Source organism: Balearica regulorum, chromosome 2 (genome assembly GCF_011004875.1).
Source record: "Balearica regulorum gibbericeps isolate bBalReg1 chromosome 2, bBalReg1.pri, whole genome shotgun sequence".
Classification (NCBI taxonomy): Eukaryota; Metazoa; Chordata; class Aves; order Gruiformes; family Gruidae; genus Balearica; species Balearica regulorum.
In genome coordinates, this window is record NC_046185.1 from 96,925,450 (window position 1) to 96,932,003 (window position 6,554).

Here is a 6,554-nt window from a genome sequence, read left to right on the forward strand (position 1 = left end):
AGGGCACTGTGCCAAAGGATGCCAGTGCAAGATCTGCTGCTTTTCCTGGGGAAATGCTGTTGGTCAAAGGCGTGAGAAAAAGATTTACTGATGGTGACGGAGTTCATTTAGGAGTACTATTAGATAACGCGACACATGTCAATGAGGAAAATGGATACTGAGTTCCCAGGCTGGCAGGCTTGGCTGGTCCCACACTATTTCAGTGTAGGAACTTGCTGAATTTCAAGGGTCCAACAGCACTATTACGAAGAAAACAATTCCCAAGTGTAATAAATTAGCCTTAAAAATACATATTCAGTCACCTTCTGAAAGAGTATTTCCCAATTATAAAATGCATCCATTCTTCACAATTTTTCTCCCCCTACCTTTCAACAAATTCAATTTTAGCACATTACTTAGATGAGTGGTACAGTATCCCTGTTGTTGAAATTGCATGCAATGGATCACGTTTTGCACACTACATTACACCTTGTGCCGTTCTGCTGATTTCAATTGGATTACACATTGTGTAATTCAACGCAAAATTACTTCCAATGACAACCCTTTTATTCCTATGCATACACGGTGATCCATCATGCCCTGCATACTGGGTTTGGCATTTCCATTTCAAGTCCCTGTTGGAATCAGAAAGCATGGAACCACATAGACAGAACTTGAATTATTAGATATAAACTTTGCCATTGTTTAAGAAAAAAAGGGTACAGTTTTGATTCATATTTCTCGTCCCATCCTTTATGCAAATCATTTTGTCCAACACAAATAGCCAGTGCCACAAGCTCCCATTTCCTTCACATGTGGCACAAACGTGAGTTTCCAGCAGATGCCTATTTTTTCATCTGTGTTTACTGTCTCTCCAGTGCGTACCTACCATCTCTTTGGAATTAAATTAGACCCTGTTGAAAAAGCTTCAGTCTGCAGTTCTCTAAACAGACTGAATTTGATGCACTTGCTGATATTTTTATCAAGTTGATATCCCACACTGCTCCTTCACAAAGCCCTGGGTCAAGGTCCCCACCCAGTTATACTCTTGAGCAAGAAAGGGCTTATTCTGCCCTGCCGCAGTTGAAATGGCTTCAGCAGTAACCGTTCCTTAGCAAAGGCTTCTCTCTGCTTTGGCTTTTGATAAGGAGCAGAACTGCTCTATTTTACAGTGAGATTTTCCCTGTAGGACACACACAGCACTGTGTTAGATACATCCAACTTAGCTCTGCAGCTAGGAGGTGGCACAGTGGAGTGCCACATAGAGACACTAATTTGCTCCCAGAAGCAGTATAGCCATGTTAATGCCATGCTGTACCTGGACTAATTAGAAGAATGGTTTCTCAACAGTCTTCAATTGAAAGAGCTTTCTTTCCCTCTTTTTTTTTTTTTCCTTCCCTCCCCCCCCCCCAGTGTTGTTAATCTCTGTGGGCAAATTTATTGGAGCATGATATGAGATGTTAACAGCGCCTGTTGCAGATAAAATGGTAGAATTAATTAGAGTTTTTGATTTTAGCAGATAATGTAGTTTCAAAAAAAAAAAAAAAAGATTTGTGTATTGGGGATGACGGGGTAAAAGATGAACACTTCTTGTCATCTGGAGAAAATTTTAACTGGAATCATCAACATTTAGGGTCAGACTGCCTCAAGCCTTTGTACAAGTGCAGGAGAACACAATTCGCCTTTCATCTTCCATGCAAAAGCCACAGAGCACCACAATCTTCGAAGGTGTCTGTGCAACCACCAGGTGCAAGGCAGACCACGTAGTGGGAGGATACTCAAAAAGCCCCGTGCCAGGATTCTGAGGCTTGCATGCATGGTCGGCACCCCAGAAAAATCACAGTCTAATTTGTTCTGACATATATTCCCTCCGTATGGTTGGGCTGAAAATTTCACCTATCTTGTAGAAATGTGAACAGTGCCGTATCACGGGGCTGTTCTCAGGATTAGCTGGACCAAATCTGCATAGCGCTGCAGTAAACACTGAAGAGTACAAACTGGAATAAGCCACTTGCACATTTTCTGGTCACAACAGCTGAGGACAAAATGTATTGAATGCTAAAATAGCTTAACATTTGCTTTACAGGCCTATGATAAAATGCTAAGTACAGTGGTCCTGCGTTAAGGGATTGCCTATGACATACATCATCCATCTGAGGTTGAGCAACTGCCCTCATATTCTGCCATCAGCTAAAGATGGCGCATTCCTGGAGGTTTGGTGCTTCTGTCATGACAGTTTGCTAGAAGCCCTTTGCTGGGCAAAGACTTTACCAAGCTGGCCAGAATATTAGGGCACTCTACAAAGTGGTTTGGGTTTAAAGTCCTCTGGAGAAAAAAAAAAAAAAAAAAAAACAAAGCACATAACAACTTCAAATAATATTGGCTCACCTTGAGATCAGGCACCTGGCAATTGAGAAAGAGGTGGACATAGATTCCTGTCACTCTGGGTTTGGTTGATCTAACCTCAAATGTATTTCCCAGGAAAATCCGTCTATTAGACCTCCCATTGGGATGGCCAACATGAAACTTTCTGGCCAATTCAATATTTGCTGAGGGGAAGAAACGTAGGAGAGTTGGTCTGGTTTAGTCACAAGGAAACTCTGAGTGCTTTCAGAAACAAATAAATCACACAGTTTGGCAAAGACAAGGCTACTGCTAGACAGCCTTAATCTCACAAGGAATACGTGAAAGAAATGAAGGTGATAGGAGCAATCACCAAAGAGTCAACATAGAATCAAGAAGAGAAGATAGGGTAGAAGCCATTCCAACCAATTAGCTGGCTGAAAATCAGGAGATTAATCTGAGTAAATAGTCAGTCAGTTCCCCTGGGTCGCTATAATATTTCACAGCAGTACCAGCTCTTCACAATATAAAAGCAATGACGGAAAGCATACAGCAGAAAGAGCTACTATATGGCCTATTCCTGAACAGCAGTCTACTGATGATGATGATAAAATTTGGAATTTTGTCCATCATGGGAAATATGACAGAATGAGGCACAGAATGACGTAACAAAGAGAGCAACAGACTATGGATCAGAGGTTTTATTTCTATTTCCATGACAGGCCTGCAGGGTGACTGCAGATAAGGCCTCATGCTCCGGCTCAGTTTCCCCACAAGCAAAGCATGCAGGAACCTCGCACTTTGAGTCACAAGAATAGTCCCCACCAATCTGGTTTGAAAATTTAAGAAGCCTCTAGAAAAAAAAATACTGGAAATATGTAATCAATTTCTTGAAAACAAGAATCAGTTCACAAACTCTCCTTTTCAGAAGTTCTGTTATCAGAGAAAAGAGAATGGAAAAGTCAATATAGCACAAACATACCTGTGAATTAAGCTGTTTGGGGGCAGATGCAGGCAAGTTGCAATATCATGGCCCTCTACACTGGCTATTTAATCTCTAAGTGAGGTGTGTTCTGCTGAGCAGACATAGCCAAATTCCAGGAACAGGTTTTAAGGCTGTCTTGAACACACAGCCGACTGTTCACGTTCCTTCCTGATATCCTTTAGCATGGAGGTGTGTGAGAAGGCAACTCAAAAGTAGGTGGAGGTTTTTCTAGAGAACACTTCCCTCCAGCAATTGCTGACAGAGGAACAGGCTGTGACACTGTTTCAAGATGGAGGAAATGATAGCAACCCCCGTAGGTATTATTCGCTGCCATTAACAACATGGTCGATGGGTGGAAAGATAATGGCAAGGCAATGCCATCTCCATGCCCTGCCTTCAAATGCATAGCCTGAAAAGCCAGCCTGATGTTGATATAATGTTTTCAACCTATAATCTGCTAAATGCTGCAATTAAATAGTTGTGCTTAAGGTTATAACTGGTTTTAAATTGTACAGTGTAACATTGAGCGTTAGAATTGACAAATGCCATTCCCCGTTGAGCAAGTAACTGAACCTAAGCCTGGGGGCTGAGAGCTGAAAGAGCACCCAACAGTTGTGGAGGGGAGGAACCCCCAAAAGGAGGAGTATTGTATTGGCATCTGGGGAAGAAAAAGGGGAGAAAAGTGAAAGGGAGCAGTGGAAGGGCCTAAAACATGTTTATTTTACACAGGCTGTGCTGTTGTGCTTGGCAGGTATTTCCTTTAAGGTAAGGTAGCCTGGCATGAAGTGGCAAAAGGACTGTCGTTTTACTGGCATAGCAAAGTTTGGGGCAACAAGCTGTGCCGGTGCGTGCAGGCACCCCCTCCTAGGGAAATAGCTCCCAGTGTGGGGTGCAAGTCTGGCCTCTTGGGGGGAAAAAAAAAAAAGAAAGAGTTCTGTGCTAAAAATTGCTCTTGTGAACTGCACAGTGTCAGGAGAGGAAGCGGTAGAAGAGTTTCTTCTACAGTAGAGGATGGTGGTAGTTTTCAACACCACATACGTTCTTGCTGTGAGCCAAAATGACAGCAGCTATGCAAAGCTGCTATGAACATGGAGCAAAGGAAAGAAAGGATCGAGGAACCAATTCCTTGGGCTCTGGCGGGCCCAAACCGCAACAGATTGCCACATGAAGGGGTAAGCTACCTGTAGACAGAGAGACTTCACTGAGGACTGTGAAATAAACCATTTATACATTAATACATTCATGTTATACTTCATTTACCTATGCAGTTGCCTTTCCCTTTCCCTCTTTAATGAAGTATTGTTACACTTGGGAATGGGGAAAATTAGCTCATGAGATACCAGAAGGTTTAGTTCAATTTTTTCCCAGGTTTCAAGAAGAGGCTTGAAGCTGTTGTTTTATTAGCAGCCCTTGATAATTTGAACTGACCCCAGTGACTGTCAAACAAGTCCTGACATAAGTTAGGCTAAGAATAATTTAATGCAAGGTTGGACCAGATGATCTCGAGATGTCTCTTCCAATCTAGACTTTATGATGGTATAAATGGATGATTTCTTTTTTTTTTTTTAAATAGTTGTGTGACTTAGAGGCAGAGCTACATGAATAACCGATCTTTTGGTTAACTGGATGAACAGAAGGTCGAGGCGGGAGACACAGTGTTGGGAAACAAAATTTTCCAACTCTCAGCAAGCTTTCCTTTCCCATTACAAAAACACTTAGCAGTGTATCAAGGCATTGCATTCCAGGCAAAATGTACCAATTTCTAGTCCTTTCACAAAGACTATATTCAGTTAGGGGGTTTTGAACAAAATGCTACTTAGGATGAAAAATCAAACTGTTTAAAAACACATCTCAGGCTTTTAAAAAAATGTGTTGTTTTCTTGAGGGAACTATTCATGAATTTCTGAAGAGGCGACTGAAAGCATGGATAGTCTCCAGCGAGCCCAACTTAATTTTTTGCCAGATAGACTATTTCATTAAAAACCAATCAATCCCTTTGTCTGCTTAATCACTGTTCTGACAGGCTGTAAAGGAAAGACGAAGAATTCCTGCTTTGTGCAGTGCTGCACAGAGTCACATGAAGGCTAAATGGAAAGCCAAACCTAATTTTGCAAGGGGCCATTAGGAGCCGTGGGCTCTCCAGTCCTACAAGGATAAAATCTTAACACAACAAGGTCCTGAGTTTTAAAGGCAAATGCCTGAAGTTCTGCTCACCAGCCCGTACTTACCCATTTAAATACCTGGGTTGGCACACAAGGGTACTCAGCGATCATGGCTTGCGAGTTAATGGGAAATGCTGGGTGCTCAGGACTTTTCAAAGTCCTATCAGTTCCTTTGGTACCTTGGGAGGTCTCGGACCATAGATACAAGTTTACATATTCATGGATGCACACAGTCCGCTTGAAGTTAATGACACCACACAGTCCAATATGGTAATTTTTTTTTTTTTTAAATGGATATTTAGGGATGATTTTGAGTCTGACTTCAGGCATTTTTGCTTTTACGGTAAACCTTGGCCCAAGATTTTCCTCACATAGCTCACAAGACGCCTTTAAATTCTTTTCCTCACCATCTTCCTTCACTGGATTACTAAGTGAAAATAACCATTTGTTGTAACATCCAGCAGTAATTCAAAATTGAGTAATTAAACAATAGGTTAAAAGATATCAAACCTCTGCAAAAGGAAAACTGACATCAGTAAAGATCCTTATACTCTGTTTGAATGAACCTAAATAATAAACAGAGATTACTTCTTGAGGCACTCTCTCTCTTGGGTGCTGCATCAAATCCGAGCTTAAAAGCCAGGATCGCTCCTCCTGGACAAGCTAAGCGAACAGGACTTTCTGCTCCAAGTATCCGAACATTACTGGCTAAAAAAAAAAAAAAAAAAAAAAAAGACAGACAAAGCAGAGGCAAAATACTGATTGACTGAGGGCATATGGGAGACCTAAGGACAACAATCAATCACGGATGTGTAAGCTGTTTAAAACTACTCAATGCTCGGGAACCAGCGAGGAAGCAGCATCTGTGTGCTCTGACCGGCTGTGGTGCCTGCAGACCCCAACCCAACCCCAATTACCAGGAAGCGCTGCCACGAGAGCCTGCTGCCTGCGCTTTTCCCCGCAGTGCCGGCGGGGAGCACTGCACAACCCGCACCCCCTGTTACAGGGGGTCACTTGAGCACGGAGACGGAGCCTGGGCCTCTAAACATTTAGACAGCTGACGTTTTTGGCAGTATTTTGGGTTT

At 42.3% G+C, this 6,554-nt stretch overlaps 1 protein-coding gene across 1 annotated transcript in view; it reads right to left on the reverse strand.

Moving 5' to 3' along the window:
- The window catches only part of LOC104633852 (orofacial cleft 1 candidate gene 1 protein homolog), a 45,306-nt gene that overhangs the window by 31,872 nt on the left and 6,880 nt on the right, over nt 1–6,554 (reverse strand). The gene's annotated exons all lie outside the window — the stretch shown is intronic.